Genomic DNA, 12,200 nt, shown 5'->3' with positions numbered 1-12,200 from the left:
GGACTGGCCAAAATGGCTTAGATACCATCCATTTCTTATTCAAACAGAGTAAAAGACTCTCGGGAAGCAACTGGTTCTTTCTTAAAGATGAGGAACTACATAGGCCAGGTGCAGTCATCCACATGTGTAATCCCAGCTAATGAAGAGGTAGAGACAAGAGGATCATGGTTTTGAGGCCAATCCTTGCAAACATTATCAAGACCCTATCTCAAAAACAAGCCAAGTGTGGTGGTACACACCTGTGGTCCCAGCTACTGAGAAGGCAAAGGCAGGAGGATTATAGTCTGAGGTCAGCCGAGGGTGGAGGCTCCATCTGCCCTATCTGAAAAACGAAAGAGCAAAAGGGCTTGGGGGGCATAGCTCGAGTGAGGCCCTGAGTTCAATCTCTAGTACAGGAGGGAAAAAAAAAAACAGATAGTGCACTGGGCTAAATCCTTGAGGGAGGGCCCCATCCCTCAGCTACAACCATCAGTCTATTTGAATTCTGCCTCTAGAATGTTCTGTTTTCCCTGAACAGACTTTTCCTACAAGGTAGTATACTGTTAAGAGAACAGAGAACTGGGCCTGCATTGACTTCACGGAAGTTCTAGGAACCAGTTTTGTGGCCACTTGTGCATAGTTTTACTCTGTGGATATTTCTGTGAGCAGCAGAATGTGTTCTGAGATCTGTTACCATGATATCTTGGCAGGAACATTTAGGGGGAAATAACCCTTGTCTTTAGTAGCTACTGTGGTTGATAGAAAAGAACGTAAGAATCATGCAAGGCTGATATGCTTGGGTAAACTTACATCCGTGTAGCTGGGCTCGTGCCCCTCTCTGTGCCTCCGTTTCCCCATCTGTGAAACATGAGATTGGACTGTTTCTGTTCCAGCTCTGACAGTCTTAGCCAGAATCCTCAGTCAATAGATCAGTCAAAAAATGTATACTGAGCCTCAATACTGAGTCAAGTCCTGCCAAGTTGTGGGGATCCAACTTCAACCAAGACAAGAACTTCTGTCCTATTCTGATGGGCAGGTGGAGGAGATGCAGTGCAATAAAGCATACACAATGAAAAGGGTGCATACTAATGATTGAACAGAAGAGCCTCCAAGTGGAAGAAAAAGCAAGTGCAAAGGCCATGAGACAGGAAAGCCTTGGAGAGATTCTTGTGGCTCATACAAGGGTAAGGAAGAGTGGAAGGAGGTGGGGTGAGGGACACAGATAGAAGCCTTGTAGCTTTAGTAAGCAAGTTTGGCTTATTTCCATTTTCAATGCAGGCCACTGGTAGGGCTTAAGCAGGGACATGATATGGAATCAGACCTGTGTTTAGAAGGCTGCTTGGTGGAGGAGTGGGAGGCATGGGAGTAAGGAGCAGCAGTGCCAGTGCGAGAAGGCTTGGACCAGAGGTACAGCATGGAAATGAGGACAAGTGGTTCGATTGGGGTATAGATTAGAGGTAGAGCTAAAAAGGTTTATTGATGGACTGGATGCGGAGTGTGAAGAAAGAGAAATCTGGAGGCTCCCAAGGGTTTGGTTTGGTTTTGCCTTGAGCAACTCAGTAGATGTTGCTGTCTTGCAAAGGTGAGGAAGATAAGGAAAAGTGGAGAGGCCAAAGGAGTCAAAATTCAATTACTTTCACCTTTTCTATCTGTCTATTTATTTTACATTGCTAGGTATGGAACCAGGCCTTCATGCATGCTAGGCAAGTCTCTACCACTGAGAAATACCTCCAGCCCTACTTTATTTTTTGAGATTGGGGTTTTTGTTTGTTTTTTAAAACCCAGGGAGTTGTCTAGGAAGCCCAGAGGTGAGGTTTGAATTCGACAGTATAAATTTGAGAGTCATCAGATCAATTTAAACTTTGGGCCATCTAGGGACAGAGTATAGCAAGAGAGTTATAAACATTCTGGTCCCCTCCAACATTGAGAGGAAGAAGGAGGGGCCAGCAAAGAAAACAGAGAGTTCAGCCAGTGGGCAATGTGACAAGGGTGGTTGGAGAAGTTGAAAGAGAGGTAGAACAGAATTTAGTGTGATGGGAACTCCCCCGTCATGTACAAGGCTTCCACTCTGTCCTGAGAGGTCAAGTTGGGGAAGAAGAGAGAATCAACCATTGGCTTTAGAAGATGTGAGTGGTCATTGGTGACCTTTATAAGAGGTTTTTAGATTTGTTCATTTGTTTTTTGGTGGGCCTGGGGTCTGAACTCAGGATCTCATGCTTGCTAGGCAGGCACTCTACCTCTTGAGCCGCTCCACCAGCCCTGTTTTGTGTTGGGTATTTTTGAGATAGGGTCTTAGGAACTATTTGCCCAGAGCTGACTTCGAACCTCAATCCTGATCTCTTCCTCCTGAGTAGCTAGGATAGGCATGAGCCACTGGCACACGGCTTTGTTCTGTGTTTTGAAGACAAGTTATCACTATGTAGCCAATGCTGGAAACTGGAGATCGTCCTGCCTCACCATCCGGAGTGCTGGCACATGCCATCATGCCCAACTTCATAAGTGCTCTTTTAATATTTTAATGGAGCATTGAGTGAGAACATCTTATTAGAATGGGATGAGGAGGGCTAGAGCCTTGGTTCAAGTATTAGAGTGCCTGCCTAGCAAGCAGGAAGCCCCAATTCAAACCCCAGTGCCACCCACCTCCCCTAAAAAAGAATGGATTAAGGAGAGGAAGGCCAAAAACTAAAGGAGCCACATACAAATAATGTAGGGAAATGCAGGTTGAGGATCCCTAGTCCAAAATCCAAAACTTTTTGAGTCTCATGACATAACACCACAAGTGGCAAATTCCACACCTTGATGGAGGGGTGGATTTGATCATACGTGCATAAGTGCATGTACAGAGGAATCACAATGAAGTCCCTTTGACAACTGACATACACTGATAAAAATATTCAAAAACATAGAAACTTCCACAACTGACCTCATATGAGGGGTCATGGTCAAAACAAAGGTGCAATAAAAATATTGCATAAAATTTCCTTCAGGCTGTGCATATAAAATATAGATAAGACATAGATAAATTTCGTGCTTAGATTTGGTTTCCATCCTCAAGGTATCTCATTATGTGTATGTAAATATTCTAAAATCTGAAAAATTCCAAAATCCAAAGCACTTGTGGTCCCCAAGCATTTGGATAAGAGAAACTCACCCTGTATATCCTCCCAAGCAGGTATGAAACCATGGAAGTTCATACACAGACTTTTTCCCCATCCCACCAAATACCGAGACTAGTGGGCTCCACAAAGAAGATTTCAAGTGATCTCAAGAGGTGGAGTCCATTTTCCCACTTCTGGAGTCTATGCTGGCCACTTTTGATTGGCTTCCTTCGATAGAATGATAGAAGTGAGGTTGTTTGAGCTCTAGGCCCAGGAATCAGGATGCCTTTCTGCTTCTGCTTTGGCTCCCTTGGAATGCTGGCTGCCCGCATCACACAGCTGAGCTAGGCTGCTGGGAGACCATGGAAAGCAGAGCCAAGTTTCTTCACTGACAGCCAACTACCAGACATGAGTGGAACCATCATAGCCCATCCATCCCGTCAGTCACCAGCTCACTGTGCTCATGTGAATGAATCCAGGAGAGCCCAGCAGAACCACTCATCTGAGCACAGCCCAATCTTGCCAGCCCAGACAAGCTTGAACTAACACATGATTGTTTTAAGGCACTAAATTCTGGGGTGTATTAGCCTAACCTACTGTATTTTGTAAATGACTCCATTTTGTCTGGCAGGAAGGCTGTTTTACTTTGTTTTGTAGAACCTGTTTTTCTGAACTCAAGCAAAATCCCACTTGCATCTTGTTGACAACATAGTCCAACCACCTGATGTCATAGAAAAGATTGTACAAGCTGGGCCCTGGTGGTTCATGGCTGTGATCCTAGCTACTCAGGAGACAAAGATCAGGAGGATTTAGGTCTGAAGCTAGCCCGGGGCAAATAATTTGTAAGACCCTATCTCGAAAAATACCTTCACTAAAAAGGGCTGGTGGAGTACCTCAAGCAGTAAGAGTGCCTGCCTAGCACATGTAAGGCCCTGAGTTCGAACCCCATAACACAAAAAAAAAAAAAAAGAAAGAAAGAAAAGAAAAGATTGTACAAGCTAACAAACAACTCCCTTGGCAAAACAGAGAAACTGACCATCTCAGCAGCTGCTTCCTGGAACAGCTAGCTGAACCCCTTCTCCCCCTGCCCAACCCTTGAGAAAAAGTCTGTAGTACATTTCTTCTATATCTTAAATGCTTACAAACACCAGCCATAACTTCATTCTGGGCCAGTACTTCTATCAGTATCCAGCCCCTTTCCTCTGCTGGAAAGCAACTAAAACTTTACTTTTGCATTAATTCCTGCTTTTCTATAAAATCGGGACACATCAGCCTCACAGACTGGGACCTGACACGAGGCAATTTGTTTTATAGCAAAAACTAGCTATTCATTCTTAGAACCTAAAAAAAAAACCAAACAAACATAAATTCGAATACCCATCTCCTTCTTTCCCCTCCCTTCAATTCTTCCCCCAAAATCTGCATTTTGAGTATACATATTCATTCTTGAGAAGGGCCATTAGTTGTTCTCCAAGCTTTCCTGGCCTCCTGAAGGTGCCTTCCCCTGGCTCAATTTTAGGCCACTTCTCTACCACCCCATTTCTACTCTCAAGGATCTACATTGATCTCTAACATTTATTTAGCATCAGGCATTGAGCTGGGGTTTTTATTTAATTACCTCTTAATTCTCACAACCTGTGAAATTTGTTGTTATTAAGCTCATCTTGCAAATGAGACAATGGAAGCTCAGCAGATTTTCCATTAGGAAGTTTAAGTGCTCCCCGATCTAGCAAGCAGTGTGCTTTTTACTCTATTGCAATGTGGCTGCATCTACATCGAATGAAAAGATTTAACCATGTGGCTTTAAATGTCCTATGAGCCCTTTCAGGTGGGGACAGGCTCTGAATGCACACTGCTCATTGGAGATGGATGAGTGCATGTGTTGAGGACAGCCTAGTGGGCTGTTCACTACTGGGGCGCTGGGCCATTTTGTAATACGGGGTGTGGGGCAGAGCAGGAGATCCAGTGCCTTATTTATCAGTATGACCACAGCTCTTCCCAAAACTCATTACCTCTCCATGTGTACCTCTCTGAAAGGGGACTTTCTGAGAAGGTGGGAGAGGGTTTTCCTCAGATGGAATCCCAGTGGCTGTCCATTCATTTCCTATTAGACTCAGTTTCCTAGCCTAGGCCCTGGATTTGTGCCCACCATTTGGGACTTTGTCATTCCTCAGAAGGTCTTTTTTCAGTCACGTGACAGTGTCTTGAAGGTACACATTTCTGAAGCTGGTGTGAGACTTGGCCTGTTTGACCACATCACCCAGAGCTGTCCCAGACTCCCTGACTGGCTGTGAATGTGAGTCCCAGGTCCAAACACACAGACACCAGCCCGGCTCTCCCCAGAGTGACCTGGGAGAGAATCCACCTCCGCCCTGCCCTGGACCACTTATGGCACAGGTGCCTTCCTCTTTCTCACCTCACCTGCTGGATCCCTTGGGGGACAATGGGTGACCCAGCAAGATCTGCTTCCTTTCTTTCATCCCTTCTTTCTAGGGTGGCCAACCATCCTGGTTTGCCCAGGACCGAGGGTGGCTCCAGGGGCTTTGGGACTTTCTATCTCTAATAAGAACAATCCCTAGCACACCATAACAGTTTGCCCAAGACTGAGGGATTTCCAGGATGCAGGACTTTGAGTGCTAACAGCAGGAAAACCCTGGGTAAAACCAGGACAAGTTCCTGGTTCTTCCCATCTTTGTTGCAACTCACAGAGGTGAGGCCTCACAGTGGAGAGGCCTCAGGCCTGAGCCTCTGAAGACAGGAAGGGAACAGTGTCCTCAGTTATGGGAAGGCTGTCCCTGTGGAGGGGGAGAGGGATGAGACCTATGGATGGGACAGGCTTGGAGAGACTGGGTCCCTGACATGGCACAGGGCTGTGAAAACATTCCCCCCAAAGCTGGAAGGGGGTCATGTGACAGCCCTGCCACATACAAGCTGATGCCGAGAGAAGACACTAGATGCTAGGGACCCAACCAGGACACCAAAATCATCTGTGAAATGTGACTGTTCAAGGACTGAGACCCTTCAGGTGAAGTTGTCAAGCACAGTGCCTGAAACAAAGCAGACACTAAATAAGCAGCCATGTCTACCAACACCTGGAGTGGGGCAAGGGCTGGGAGACCACCAGCTCTGAGCTGGCTGATCCAGGCACCAGCACCATGGGATTTGTCCTCTGGCTGCCTTTCTCCTAGGAGGCAGGTGGGGTAGATATTCATAGGCCCAGTTATAAGTTGGAAAGCAGACAGGTTAAGCAATTTCCCCAGTCTACCTAAAGAGCCAGCAGTGAAGCAGACTGACCACAGAGGTGACTCCAGGAGTTCCAGAGCTGGGAGGAGCTGAAGACATAGCAGTGTCCACCTGCTGCATGTGTGAAGACATGCGCAGAGCAGGGCTGGCTTACTCACATATTTCATATGTCGTGACCTTTTCTATGTGTGTGCTACACAGCACAGTATATATGTATATGTATGGGTATGTATATGTATAGATAGATATAAATATATAGATATGTATTTTTTATAGTGCCAGAGATTGAACCCAGGGCCTCAAGCATGCTAGGTAAGCAGTCTACCACTGAGCTACACTCCCAACCTCTAAAACGTGGTTGGTTTGGGTTTTCTTGGCAGTACTGGAGTTTGAACTCAAGGCCTCATGCTTGCTAGGCAGGTGCTGTACCACTTGAGCGACTCCCCAGCCTTGGTTTTCTTTTTGAAGCAGGGTCTGGCTCTGGAACCCAGGATGGCCTCAAATTCAAGATCCTCCTGCCTCAGCCTCCCAAGTGCTGAGATTATGGGTATGTGCCTCCACACTAGCTCTAAAATGTTTTTTTTAAAAGAAAAATATTCTGTTTTCATTTCCATTTCCCTGGTGACTAGTGAAGTTGAGTATATTTTGACATGTTCACTAGCCATTTGTAGTTCTGTAAATTTCTTGTTTTTATCCTTTCCACATTTTCCAACTGAGTAAGAGATTCTTGTAAGAGGCCATTGCTAAGGACCAACAGGCTGAGAAAATGCCATGTGCAACTCTCCTGCCCATAGGAGGAGACCCTTCTAGCTGAGGAGATCTTAAGCTGGTCCCTCAGCTTTGGCAGAGGAGGGTCTCAGAACCAGCCGCCAGCCAGAGTTGGCCTTGGTTGGGCTTAGCTAGGCATTCTGGGAAAGCAGCCTGGAAGCACTGTGGGGTCAGGCCTATATGACTCACACTCAGAGTAGTTGGTGCCCTGGGAGCTCCACCTGTCACTTGGTGGAGGAAGGATTTGGGCAGCTGCTTTGGGAAAATCTTAGGGCTGTTATGGGGAAGAGAGCCTCAGGAGAACTGGCTGGGCTTCTGGGGCAGTCTGAGCATCTTATTTGAGTCCATTTCCTGTTGCTGTAACAAAATACCTGATACTGGCTAATTTATAAAGAACTGAAGTTTATTTAGCTCATGGTTCTAGAGCCTGGGAATTCCAAGAGGACAGCACTGGCATCTGCTCAGCTTCTGGTGAAGGTCTTCTTGCATCAGAATATGGCAGAGGGCATCACATGGCAAGACTCTCTTTTTCTCATTAAGCCACTAATGCCATCATGGGGGCCCCACCCTCATGATCTCATCTAATGCTAATTACCTCCAATGCCAGCCTTCTAAAAACCATTAACATATGAATTTGGGGATTAAGTTTCCAACACATGAATTCTAGACAACAAACATTGAAATGTTCAAGGATGGGAGCCAGGGGACACTGAAGTGGGATCTGAGCTTGTTCCTAAAGTTACAGAGACAGATAGGGAGAAGAGATGAGGCAGGGAAGGTAACAGCCACAGTACTCTTGCCACATGCTGGGTGCTGTGTGACCTCACAGTTGACAAAGCTCTTTGACCCACATATTAGAGCCCAAGCCACTCCTAGATCTCCTTGGATAGGGTCCTCTCCCTGCCAGATTGTTGGAACAATGAGGTGGGAAGGGAATTTTAGCTCGATATACCACTGTGGGGTGCTGGACACATTCTTTAAGCATGAATGCCACCAAACAACTGTTCCCTGGACCAGCTGACTACTGGCAGCTCCACATCAGATGGCAGAGTCCGTCCTTCCCCAGATTTCCACCAGAAACCCAGTTGCCTGGACATCAGATGGAAATCTTGCTGAGTCCTCAGTGGGGTGTTCTCTGCTCCCAGACTTTCTGGTTCCTTTCTCCTACTTCCTCTATTTTCCCTCTTTCCTGTTCCCAAGTCCAGCTGAAGCTGAGCACCTACTTTCTTTCTCTTATACCCAAGCTCCTCTTAGCCTGTTCAGAGAAAACGAAAGGTCCCCAATTAGCAAAATACATTTTTCCATTACCAACATGAGTGACTGCAGTGTTGGATTTTTCTCCTTCGTGGTATTAATCAAAGCTTTGTGAGGAAAGCAAAGCAGGGAGGATTCCCTATTTTACTCAAGAGGAGACTTAGTTTCAAAGTGTATGTGGGAATCTGTAGAGTCTGTGCAGGGCCTTGAACCTGGGGCCGATCTCCACCATCCCACAGCCTCCTTGAGCATCCCTCCAAACACTAGATCAATGTTCTCTCGTTCTCTGCCTGAGCAGATCACCAGGGGCACTGGGGATGGAAGGAGGGGGGCTGGGGAAATGCTCTCCTACTACTTAGCCTACTACTTAGTAGTTAGTTACAGTGCATCCAAACGGCACAGGGGGACCTGCTAATTAAGGGTAGCCAGGGCAGGAGGGGGCTGTACAATTCTTTTAGTAAAGACCTAAATCTTTACTAAAGACCTAATCTTCCTCCAATTTTACTCTCTTGTGAAGCCAAATTAGCTGCCCCAGAATGTTCTATAATTTAGCATTGCTTACCCTTTTTTTTTTTTTTTTGAGACAAGTTTTTGCTGTGTTGCTCAGGCTGGCTTTGAACTCCTGGGCTCAAGCAGTCTTCCTACCTCAGCCTCCCAAGTAGATGGGACTATAGGTCTGCAGAACCGTGACCATCTTGCTCATATATTTTAAACATAACCCAGACATGTATCCTATGCAAAACCCCAATGTACGGTCATACATCATTGAATGATGGGGACACAGTCCAAGAGATATGTGAGGCAATTCTTGTCATGTGACAGGCATCAAGTGGAATTACACACACGATGATGGCCAGGATGTCAGCAGGTGATATAATCATATAAGACTGCCTTTGCATGTGTGGTTTGTCACTCACTGAAGCCTGGTGCATGGCTGTGCATACAAAACACACAACTGAGCAAAAGTCACGTGGAACAAACTCACCCGTACCATAAGATGCCATCTTAGATGTCTTATTTGTTTTGTTTTATTTTGGTTTTTGGTGGGACTGGGGTTAGAACTTGAGGCTTCACCCTTGCAAAGCAGGCACACTACTGCTTGAACCATGCCGCCAGTTCATTTCGCTCTGGTTATTTTGGAGATGGGGGTCTTGCAGACTATTTGCTTTGGCTGGCCTTCAGTTGTAATTCTCCTGATTTCAGTCTCCCAACTAGTTAGGATTATAGGCACAAGCCCTCGACACCCAGCTGCATCTTAGGTGTTTGATTTGCCTCTTTTTGTTTTAACTTTAGTCCCAACCAACTGTTTAAAACTGCTAATCTAGCTGGGCTCTGGTGGCTCACGCCTGTAATCCTAGCTACTCAGGAGGCAGAGATCAGGAGGACCACGGTTCAAAACCAGCCTCAGGCAAATAGTTCTCAAGACCGTATCTCAAAAAAACTCAATGAGAAAAAGGGCTGGCAGAATGGCTCAACTGGTAGAGCGCCTGCCTAGCGAGCATGAGGCCCTGAGCCTAAACCCCAGTGCTGCCAAAAAAAAAACCCTGCTAATCTAACTAAATCAAACTGCTGACAGAATGCCTCCAGAGAAGTCCTACCAGGTCAATACTGGTCAACACAGAGGTCACACTGGGATTTACAACATCTGTTTGTACAGAAATTGTCCAAAACTTTTTTTTTGGCTCAAGTGAATCCCGAAATTTCCATGACTGAGCATGATTGCCTGTGTTCCTCACCCTCTCTTCCTGTCAGTTCACTCTGGGTAACAGAATCAGGAGGCCTGAGGTACACCGAGGCTGAGTAGAGCCCCAACCTACCTCTCCAAGACCAAAAACAGGTATAGTCAAAGGACCAAGGGCAGTAGGGAAGGCATGGCCTACTTTGAGCTTCAGGGAGAAGGGAAGTCCTGTCTCCTGGAGGTAATTCCACAAGTAGAACCCTAACTCTTTCTGCAGGAGCATGTGGTCTGTGGGGCACCAGCCTCAGTCAGCTGACCACCTGGACTAGAGGGGAACTGCACTTATGAATTAATAGCTCCAGCTGGCCGTGGAGCATCTGGGCATAGCTGGGATACAGACAGGTGCAGGAGTGTGTTTGCCATGGGCCCAGGGCACAGAGAGGAAAGGATCTCCCAGTCTGACTTGCTTGACCTTGCTCTAGAAATATCAACAACCTGGTGTCCACAGGGACTAAGGCAGGAAAACCATGGGCAATTTAAAATAAAATCCCACGTGCTGAAGAGGACTCAGCAACCCGAAAGCCAAAGCCCTGGGTGAACTACCAGGAAAGGGATCAGGATTGGAGGAGGGAGGGGGAAGGTTATGGACTGCTCAAGAAGATGTGATAAGAACACACACAAGAAAGATTCTTGCAAACTTTCAAATATAACAGGTCAACAGAGGACAGTCAATGCTGAGAATTCAATCAGTGGTCTGGAAGATAAAGTGAGAAAGATCTCATAATGCAGAAGCAAAACCACTGAGAGGTGGAAGTCAGAGGGGAGGGATGAGATGTGGAGGCCAAATCCAAGGTAAAGGAATGTAGCTGCTGCTGTTTTTGGACTAACTCCACCCCTTCCCTGCTGCCTTCACCCATCTCTGACTTCACGATGAAGACAGGAAAAACAAAAACACCCATGACCAACAGCCCTTGCTGTTGTCACACTTCTGGTCCATGAGACATAAGCTTCCAGAATGACTTTTGTGTTTTCTGATATAAAGCGCATATGCAATTTGTGCAGCATTTTTTTCCTTCCTTTCTGCCTTGAATGCAAATATGATGCCTGGAGCTGCAGCAGTTATCCTGTGATCACAAGGGAGAAAACAAGAGAGTCATAAAGATGCTAACCCAAACTCTGACATTGTTGAACAAACAATTGAACCAAAGCCTACTTCTGGGCTTCTTGTTAAGTAAGGAAAATGAGCACCTATTTATTTAAGTGATTTTTTTACTCAAATTTTCTGTTACTTGTACCTGAAAGCGTTTCTAACTAATAGGAGAAGTAATAATTAAAGAAATGACAGAAGAAAAGCTCCCTGTGGTGAAGAAAAACTTGAGGTTTCAAATTGAAAAGACCCACCACCAAGTGCTGGGCAAATTTAAATAAAACTGATACCATCCTCCACCCATGGCATAAACTGTTAAATTCCTGAATCCTCAAGATAAAGGAGATTACAGAAAAACCTACAGTCTTCCAGGAGAAAGAATTGCTTCCATAAAGAAAAGAGCACCAGACAAGCATTAGGTTTTTCATTTTTAACTCTTGGATCTGAGAGGCAGAGAAAGAACACTAAGACATTATTGGAGGAAATAGCTCTAGGAATTGACGTCCTCGACTATACTTTCAGGGATCGTTTCTATGGTTCGTTCCTAAGGAAGTTTCTCTGGTCGTGTAGTGTACCAGAGACCACATGGAGGAGATACAACGTCCTCACCTGAGTGTGAAGCCAGCTGGCGGTGCTGCCGCTTTGCAGCTATTTGCAATGGGTGATCATTCTTCTCCTTTGGAGGAGCAAGAGGGTGAGGATGTCATCTGAGTGGTCTCCTTCAGAAAAAAAAAAAAAAGGAGGAGAAGAAGAATTGACATCCTGGCAAGATCTCATTCACTTGAAGGACAAAAAAAATATTTAGGACATGCAAGATCTCCAAGACAACACTACACAATTACCATCATCCCTAAGCAGAACACTCCAAAAAGTACGCCAACCAAATGAAAATTTAAATCAGAGCAGAGATCGTAGTTGAGAAAAGACAAAAGAACACAGAGGTGAACAGCTGACCTAGTCCTATGAAGGCCACCTAGTGGCACAGCCATCCCTCTTCTGAGTAGATTCCCAAGGGAAATAAATCACCATCTCA

General features: G+C 45.8%; 1 non-coding gene across 1 annotated transcript; it reads left to right on the top strand.

The window, feature by feature from the left end:
• The first annotated feature begins 11,673 nt into the window (after positions 1-11,673).
• On the top strand, positions 11,674-11,883 carry LOC141425117 (small nucleolar RNA U3). Its single transcript, XR_012450212.1, has one exon. It is a non-coding gene; the product is annotated as a small nucleolar RNA U3 (small nucleolar RNA).
• Positions 11,884-12,200: the final 317 nt, after the last annotated feature.

Source organism: Castor canadensis, chromosome 7 (genome assembly GCF_047511655.1).
Source record: "Castor canadensis chromosome 7, mCasCan1.hap1v2, whole genome shotgun sequence".
NCBI lineage: Eukaryota > Metazoa > Chordata > Mammalia > Rodentia > Castoridae > Castor > Castor canadensis.
The sequence above is the reverse complement of the archived record's forward strand: the minus strand, read 5'-3'. Positions and strand labels throughout refer to the sequence as shown.